This window comes from Caretta caretta, chromosome 1 (genome assembly GCF_965140235.1).
Source record: "Caretta caretta isolate rCarCar2 chromosome 1, rCarCar1.hap1, whole genome shotgun sequence".
Lineage (NCBI taxonomy): Eukaryota > Metazoa > Chordata > Testudines > Cheloniidae > Caretta > Caretta caretta.
Window position 1 is genome coordinate 342,948,356 of NC_134206.1, and position 9,555 is coordinate 342,957,910.

The 9,555-nt window shown below is 46.8% G+C and overlaps 1 long non-coding RNA gene across 5 annotated transcripts in view; it reads right to left on the minus strand.

Annotated features, from left to right (window-relative positions):
* The window catches only part of LOC142070661 (uncharacterized), a 183,044-nt gene extending 173,909 nt beyond the window's left edge, over positions 1-9,135 (minus strand). For 3 of the 5 annotated variants that reach the window (XR_012666607.1, XR_012666610.1, XR_012666605.1), the window contains exon 1: positions 9,055-9,133. This is a non-coding gene — a long non-coding RNA (uncharacterized LOC142070661). Of the gene's footprint in view, positions 1-9,054 lie in introns of all 5 variants that reach the window. The other 2 variants (XR_012666608.1, XR_012666606.1) reach the window with 2 other exon arrangements.
* Positions 9,136-9,555: the final 420 nt, after the last annotated feature.

Consider the following 9,555-nt stretch of genomic DNA (forward strand, 5'->3'; position numbering starts at 1 on the left):
GCTACATTCTAAAAAGTGTGGTTTCGTCATTTAAAAAAGCAATAAATATTGCTGTAAGCATGACAGATTTATTACTAATTCTGTAGGGCCACATTTTCAACAAGAGCCTCTAATGGTGGGCCTGCAACTACGCACCTGCTGTCATTAGAGGCCCAGCTTTCAAGGTGCAAGTAATTCTGAGCAGCAATGATGGAATCTAAGGCTTCAATACTGCAAGGTGCTGAGTACTCTCAGCACCTAAGGGTGGGATTTTCAAAAGTGCTCAACATTGGCCTTACTCTGCTCTTACTGGACTCACCTCCTATTGATTGCAACAGGCCAATGGTGAATGCTCTTCAAAAGCCCACCTCTAATGTCTTTGAAGGCAGCTAATGGTGTTTATCACCAACCCAGCATGCACAGCACCAGACATGATCTGATCCTAACACCTGTCTAAGCACCTGATTAGTGGGGGGACATCAGGTAGGTAAATACCTAAATATTGTTGCCCTTTCTTCTGCTTCCAGTGTCCCATTCTGATCCCGGTCATTCCTCCGCTGAGCAGTAGCAGATGTTCAGGTCCTTGCAGGTTGGCTTCCCAGACAAGGGAAAGTCAGTGGTATGGAGTATGGGAATATTCTGAGTGTAACTTGCTTTATTTACACACATACACCAGTCCTGAAATAAGATGGTCAAATAGCATACAGGGCATTCCCTTTTTCCAGGGATCTCAGCCCAACTCCAAGGCTCAGTTCCCAAGGAACAACAGCCTCAAGAGCCCATGGTTCTCCTGCTGTTTGTACTGTTCCCTCTCTCCCAAAGCTGCCTTTATAAAAAAAAAAAAAAGACCATGCAAAACCCAAAACTAACGCTAATAGAGTACGTCTTCTTGCTCACACACCAAGAAGAAAAACTTAGAAGACAATGCATAACAGTGCCTTGCCATAACTATATTATCAATTGTGCCTGCAACAATTAGTGCCTCCCGTTGACTGCAAAAAGAAAAGAAAGAAAGAGCCAGTAAGACTAGAACTCCTTTTAAAAATTTGGGCATGATTATTTTATCCTGGGCCCTATTAAATAGTATTTGCAATCCAAAACATGTTTTAAAAACCATAGTCCAGTTGTTTGTTAGTTTAGTACTCTGAGGGTAAGTATGCACCGCACTAAAGCCTGGGCCATACTGCTCAGTTGTCAGAGAGACCAGTGATTAAAGGCAATAGAATTTGTACTACCTTAAAGATGGTTGTTGAAAAATTGGAAAGGGTTCAAAAAAGAGCTGCAAGAATGATTAGACATCTGGAAAACATGCCACAGAGTGAGATTAAAGAAGCTGAAGCAACTGAGTTTATCTAAGAGAAGGTAAGAAATGACTTGAAAACAGTCTACATGTATCTACATGGTCAAGAGATTTCGGACAGTAAGCGGCTGTTGAATCTAGCAGGAAAAGACATAACAAGATCCAGTGGCTGGGACCTCAAGCTACATAAATTTAGACTAGACAGGAGATACAAATATTTAACAGTGAGGGTAATTAACCACTGGAAAAAATGTACCTAGGGACATGATAGACATCACCTGAAGTCTTTAAATTGGGACTGGATGTCTTTCTGAAAGAGATGCTCTAGATCAAACAGAGGTTATGGGCTTGATGCAGAAATAACTGGGTGAAGTTTCTGTAGTCTGTGTTACGCAGGCGGTCAGAGTAGATTATCATAATGGACACTTTTGGCCTTAAAAAAATCCATGAATCTAAGATTTTTCTAGATCAAAGCTAAAGGTACTGTGGAGATAGGGCATCCATTTCTAGAAATGTCAATCTAGTACTACATTCAGGTACATATATCAATTATTGCAGAGCATAACAACTGCACAAAAGATTTAACAATTTATATTACTTTCCTCCAGATGAATGTCACACGACTCCTCTTTAGATCTGCAAAGCTGGGTTGCAAAGCTCCTGAAAATAGGCCCTGTCATGAGATGCAAGCTCTAGGGAAGGTGGGGTTGTTTTGGGGGTTGGGGAGGAGGGGGAGAAGAGGTCGGGTTTCTGTATCCAAATTGGTTCACCTCAATAATTACTTTATCAGATTTCTAATGCATCTATCAACATGGCATCCAGCTGCCAGTTATACTGTGTTTTAGAGATGTATGTGTGTTTATAAAATCAACTTCATGAGAAATATCTTTATATCGTAAGCTGGGAGAGGAAGGGTGGCTTCGTAATTAAGAGAATACATTGGGACTCAAGGTTCAATTCCCTCAGATTTCCCTATCATCTTAAATCCTGATCCTGCAAAGGCTTATGCACCTGCTTTACTTTACCCCAGTGTGGGCAACATGAGGCAGGAGCATAAGTGTTTGCAGGATCAGGGCCTTAATCGCTCTGAGCCTCAGTCACTCATCTGTAAAATGGTGATAATAATCCTTTCTTCTCCAGGGTGGCCAGGTGCCTGGTTTTCAATCGGAAAGTCCAGTCGAAAAGGGTGGAAAAAAAACAAAAACCAAATACCTTGCAGATATCTGGGAGTTATATAATCAGGGTTAACTGTTAATAAGTTGTGGTCTTCCTATATATATACCTACTGACCGGACACCCGAAGTCCAGTTATTGTAGGCGGGGAGGCATCGAGTCATCACCCACGCCAGCCCCTACTCGGCCAGGGCCACCTCCTACGTGCATCAGGCAATTGCAGCTCCCAGCTCCAGGTCTGCAGACGAGTCCCTCCTGACCTACCGAGAGGCGGCCTGGGAGGGGAAAAGCAGTGAGCAGCGGAGGGAGGGGGAAAGAGGAGAGAATGGGGGGCGGGGCCTCAGAGGGAAACGGGAGGGCAGGAGCTGGGCCTCGGGGAAAGAGGCAGGGCAGGGGTGAGGCCTGGGGGAAGGGGCAGCGCAGGGTGAGTGTTAGGGGAGAAAGGGTGGGGCAGGGAAGATTCCAGTACTCCTGCTGGAGTGTCTGGCTTTTCAATATTACAAAGTTGGCAACTCTACCTCCGTCCTTTGTCCACCTTGTCTATGTCAATTATAAGCTCTGTGGGACTCACAATGTGTTGTACAGCAGCTGGCCAATCTCAGTTAGGCTCTGGAGGGCTATGCGTACAAATAATAATCTCGCTATCCCATTTCTACTGCACCTATCACCATGAAGTGCAGGTGTCCATTGTATTATGTTTTATATATATCATCAAATACATCACAGATCCTTGCCTGTAATGCACCATCTTCTTGGTATTTTTCTCTAAGGGGAAGTCAAGGGAACAGAGATGACAGACAAATCCTATTTAAAGACAAATATATCCTAGTGACAGATCACTGAATTGTTTGAACTTTTCTTTCAATGTGCAGGACCCAGCCAAAAGCCTAGGCATGGTACATTTTTTCAAAATTATTATTAAAATGCCTACAACAGTGCCCAGCTTGTGTTTAGTTTAGGAGGCCCATTGCATCAATGGTTGTTTTTCCAGTTTTGCGTTCCTCTAAATGTCCTTTTTGCCCTTCCCTTGTGGCCTGTTTTATAAGAGGGCCTGGCGAGGAGGAAATGTTCGAGTTACAATATGAGCTATTCACTCTGGCTGGGAAGCAAGGCTATTGTCACCCAGTATGGGCTACTCACTTTTACTTCCTCTATGGAAAAAAAAACAAAAACCAAATACCTTGCAGAGATCTGGGAGTTATATAATCAGGGTTAACTGTTAATAAGTTGTGGTCTTCCTATATATATATATATATATATATAATCTGATTAATTATTGCAATGTGCTGAGAATAAAAATGACCAGGCTAGTGGTGTGAGTCCAGAAGCCAAAGGTCCTGTAAATGGGAAGACTCCCAGGGCCTTGTAATGAGTCATATTCTAGTCCAGGGGTGGCCAACCTGAGCCTGAGAAGGAGCCAGAATTTACCAATGTACATTGCCAAAGAGCCACAGTAACACATCAGCAGCCCCCACATCAGCTCCCCCTTCCCTGCTCCCAGCGCCTCCCCCTCACTGGCAGCTCCACCAATCAGCACCTCCCCCTCCATCCCCGCACCTCCCGATCAGCTGTTTTGTGGCGTGCAGGAGGCTCTGGGGGGAAAAGGGGGAGGAGTGACGGCACGGCAGGCTCAGGGGAGGGGGTGGGAAGGGGTGCAGTGGGGGCAGGGCCTGTAGCAGAGCCGGGGTTGAGCAGTGAGCACCCAGCACATTGGAAAGTTGGCGTCTGTAGCTCCAGCCCCAGAGTCGGGGCCTATACAAGGAGCCGCATATTAACTTCTGAAGAGCCGATTGTGACTCCGGAGCCACAGGTTGGCCACCCCTGTTCTAGTCACTGTGCTTTGCTCTGCTGGAGCAAGACAGTCCTCAGCCCAGCACATCTGACTCCAGGGGATTTCCCCTATATGGAGGGATCCTTGGGTGACATACAGCCACTGTGGAAACGCCTGTGCCATCCCCACCCTCTCACCTCTCTGTCGATGGGTGTGGGGGGCTGGCCAGGGGGGTGCTGACATTAATCCCTGGTTGCTGTTGGAAACTGATTCAGTTCATGCCTTCAGGATGGTCTAACCGAATCCAGGGAACTGGCCCATACAGCAGCCCCAGGACCAAGGAGCACAAAGGACACCTCTCCGGCCTCAGCTGTGCAGGTATCTGAAAGGATACTTCATTCCCTTTTGCCTCTCCACTGAGACTGCCATCACAGATGTCAGTTAGTGGGAAGGAAGTGTGGCGTTGCGTACTATGATGTGGATACTCGCCACCAGGAATGAGACTAAGACCCTGGCCCCATTGAAATCAAGGGCAAAACTCCCATTGATTTCAACAGGGGAAGAATTTTACCCCATAAACTCATTTCATATTGGACGCAGAAGAGCCAAAGTCCATTCTGAATAGTAGAATACTCTGTTGGAACATGAATGCTATAGTGCAGGGGTTCTCAGACTGGGGGTTGAGACCCCTCAAGGGGTCATGAGGTCATTACATGGGGGGTCACAAGCTGTCAACCTCCACCCCAAACTCCGCTTTGCCTCCAGCAGTTATAACGGTGTTAAATATATTTAAAAGTGTTTTACATTTATAAGGGGGTCCCACTCAGAGGCTTGCTATGTGAAAGGGGTCACCAATACAAAAGTCTGAGAACCACTGCTACAGTGACTCTAATTGGGCTATGCTGCTTTACACCAGCTGAGGATCTGGCCTTCAGTAATAGCTGTGCAGCTCTGATATCAATGGTAGATTTTGCCCTTGCCATTCTCATTTGCTAGACTACTTGGTAAACACACTTTAAATGTGTTAGATTACTTGGTAAAGATGCTTTAAATTAGTTAGTGAGTTAGCTTCAGAGGTCATTCCTGAGCACGCCTTTTCAGTTCTTCACAGATTTTGTTCTTTCTTTCACTCTGCCTTGTATGGTAGGAAGTGAGGCAGCCATCCCAAACTCACACCTCGCCATCACGTGTTCTATTTATAATTCTAGCTATTTGGCGATCTAGCTAGCTCTGTCTGCTTGACTCACATCTTCTAGCAACAAAGTGCAGCTGCCTCTGGGGTAGAGCGCAGCAGCGGTTTAACAGCACACAAGCAATACTATGCAGCATTTCAAAAGAAGCAGCATGCCAAATCCAGCTGAAAGGGAAGCAAGAACTATGCAGGCAAAACGTTATTTCCTGAATTGGAATACGGACCAGCCCCAGGGAATAATAGACTCTCAGAGTGAGTGCAAGATTTTTTGCACTTTTAATACAAAGTTGCATACAAACATTGCTAAGATCAATTCCAAGATAAAAACATAAGATATTTTGCATTTCTTTAGCTCCTAGCAACCAAGGAGCTCAAAGCACTTTATAAAAATTAATTAAGCCTGCTAACACCCTTGTAAGGAACGTACTATTAATCCCTGTTAAAATGGGGTAAACTGAGGCATAGGGAGGTGAAATTACTTAGCCAGTCAGTGGCTGATTCAGAAATAATGCTGAGGAGTCCTGTACTCTAAAAAACTGGAGAAGACAAGGCGCTGGGCAAACAAAAAAAAAAGTCTTTAAAAGGCTATGATGAGTGATATTGTCTGAACAGCTATTTAAGTATCCGATTCGGTGGTGCCACCGGGGTCAGAGACAGACAGTCTATGTTATGGAAGTTCTCCGTCCCATCTGGGGGTCAGACCATTTTCCCTTCCCCCACTCTAAATAATGCTGGTGCTGGCTGTGTTAGCTGAACATAAAGCTGCTGATGCTAACCCCTCTAATATTGACATACCAGAGTATTATGTGCTTGTAATCTAGCCAGAAAGGTAGATCTAGTAGCTATAGCAAGCCACTGCGAGAAAAAACTCATGGTTACTATTCCAGGTTTTAACACTGACTTGTTACACAGCCACCCACAAGTGACTAACAGCTGTATGCCTCAGTTTCCCCATCAATGACACAAGAGGAAAACTCCCTCAAAACAGGGCTGTCACTGGGGTTGAAGTGTGCTAGAGAAGGGGAAAGTATTATTACCTGCCACAGTATTAAATGATGAAATTAAAGTATCTTTTTAAAAGCAGCTGTTTGCTCTTTTGTCTCAGTTCCACAAATCACAAGTAGAATTCTCTGGAATAGATTTCCCCCCACCCCACTTTTTTGGAATTTGACCCTCTGCTGATGCAAGATTTCTGACAAATGTTTGATAAGAATGTCTGGCTGAGTCCTCCCCTCCTAGCCATACCCAATAAGAACAAAACCTGTGGACCTCGTGTGCAGGGTCCTGCTCTAACCACTAGACGACACTCCTTCCTTGGCAGAAGAATCCTGGATCTATTTCAAGAGATCCATTTAGACACTCTCCAAAGTGAAAGGCAGGAGAATAGATTAGCCCCACTGGCTCAGTAGCAGAGTGATCTGCACTGTTAAGAGAGGGGGAATGTGCTTAGCTCACCATGAAGGGGATTTTCCCTCTGGAACTGATTAAGGAGTGACATTTATAGGCTCAGGAGGAAATCACATCCATTCCAAGAAGACCACACAAAAGTGGTGGCCATAACCTGGGGCACTGGGCTCAGCTAGGAGACTCTGTCCAGTTCCTAGAGGAAAGGCGTCCACATAACAAACCCACGGCCACCAGTGTCAGTAATTGAAATCCTTGTTGTTCATCCCAGCACACACACCAAGAATTAAATGTTGGGGGACGAGCTGCCCTCTCACCCTAGAAGAGGCCTATATTGGCAAGACAGAGTGCCTGACACCTGCTCAGCTTACACCAACTCTATGATAAGCAGGGAATTAGGGCTGCTAATATGACATCTCTCGGGAGACCTAAAACAGAGAATCGATTCTCAAGTGGCTAGGAAAACGAGGGGCTCTGGAAAGGCAAATGGCACAGACTCCCCCAGCTCGAGCAAATGGCATCTACAGGATGTTTTGCTCTCTCCCTTTCCTGTTTTCTCTTCTGTGTGGGCTGGCTTTTTTTTTTCCCCCTCCTTTTCTCTTTCCAAGCCATCTCTCAGGCCAGTGCAGGGGATTCCATCTTTACTTTACTCCTGGGGCAACTTGGAGGAGATTTAAGCCATGTCGAATACTCCCCAAGGGTAAAAAAAAGGGGACACCTTCAATGGGCACCTTCCCACGCTCTCATCCCAGCTCCTGCCCCCCACCAGAGAACAACACAGAGCAAAAACTGGAGCACGACCCCATGGGATGTTTGCAAAATCTTTGGAGCCAGGTCGCATCGTTTACGTTCTGCCTCATGTTGGAGGCTGTGCACGGCTGTCCCATTGCTGAGTAGGCTCCTCCTAAAGCTCTCCAGCACATGGAGGGGTGTGCAGGCTGTCTGCCATCCCCGGTGCACCCACCCAGCCAGACCTCATAGGCCAGAGAAGTGGAACCGTGGCCTCCCCATCCCTCCCAGCTCCCAGCTAAGTGTTTTCAGGTAGGAGGGAGTGGTCTCCGTGCTTCCTGAAGCACAGGAGCTGTGATGCTGCCCTGCTCTTAAACAGGGGGATCGAGGTGGAGAAGGCTCCTTCTGACCACCCCACCCATAGAGAGAGACATCTGGCATCATCCAGCATTTTCCAGGCCCTGTCTATGGAAACTGTCCAGTAGGGTACCAATAAGTACTAACCATGGTGGCAGTTTTGTGATGCAGACAGCTCCCCAGGAGGGACCCCATCCAGTTCCCAGGGAGTAACAGGAGACTTTCCATTTTCCTCCATGGGAGCAGATCTTAGGGACTAGAGCAAGATGATCCCCACCCTCCCCCAACTCATTTCGTAGAAGCTAGAGAGGAGGAAAGGCCCTATTAGCTCATCTAGTTCATCTCCCTGCTGGTACAGGATTGTTCCCCCATCTCATACAGGTCACCAGGCATTTGGAGATCTTATTCACTCGGCTTCAGTCCTGCTCACTCCAGATCAAACAAGTAAACTCATCTGAGTCTCCTAAAGCAATGGAGGTTCTGTGCCGTGCTGGCCACCTGGAGTTTTGTACTAGCACGACAATCACTTCCTTTATGCTTCTAAAGAGGAAAAAACAATACCTGCCAGTGGGGCTGGCTTTGAGCATCACCATGAATGGGGGAGAAAAATAGATTGTCTATGCAAAATAGGTGCCTTGGCCAAGACACCCCCACAGGCACTGCCTGGCAAGCCAGCGCTCCGTCGCCAAACGTCACTTCACCTTCAAAGTGCACGCTGCAGGGCAGGCAGGGTCCAGGCCACGCGACATTTGCTGAGCCTTCCCGAGCTAAAGATGCAGCGTCTGCGGCCAGCCAGGCCCTCCATGCAAAAATCAGGCTAAACGATTTGAGCGTTAAGTGTGCTGCACAAAGAGCCCAGACGAAGTGCAAAGATCAGCAGTATTTTTTCAAACCTGTTTTGAAGATGCTTCTGAGTCTTCCCATCACTACTCAGATACTGCTGCCTATCCTCATGACCACAGAATATTAGCTCCAGTAGCTTTTTAGCGACTCAGCTTTGCCACAGCTTCCTGCTTTTGAGCTTACCCTCTGCACTCGCCTGGAGACTTGCCAGCCCTAGCTTTCACTCAGACTCAGCTCAATCTAGCACAAGATGGGGGATGGGGGCGGCTTTTTGTATGGGGGGTGGGGGGAAGAGTCCAAACGTACCTGAAGAATACAGAACAGCTGCTGTTTCTTCTGGGTCCTCCTGTTAGAGAGAATGAAGCAGTTCACAGCACTCTCTTTAGGAGTATGTCTGGGCTAGAGGCTTTTACATATTGCCAATTACCCCGAAGTAGCTGACACATCCCACTTCCCGCCCCCACCCTACCCCGCCACACACACACACACACACACACACATTTGCTCCAAGCTACAAACATTGCGGATGTACCCTAGGGATCAATCTAACTGTTTATAGCCTGGAAAAATCATTTGGGGAGTCTGCACACTAACATTTCCAAAGATGTTAACCACCTCTAGTTAACTGGCAATTGATTAACTAGAGATCAGATCTCTAGTGAGGGCAAGCCTGAGGGTGTGTGGCAAGTGGGGTGTGAGTGGGCTGGAACATAAAGGAAATGGTGGGGCTGGCACTGGTGGGCTATCTAACCCAAGGCCAGGTGCCCTTGATTTTGCTGCATGCACACTGCAAAGGGGCGGGACAGG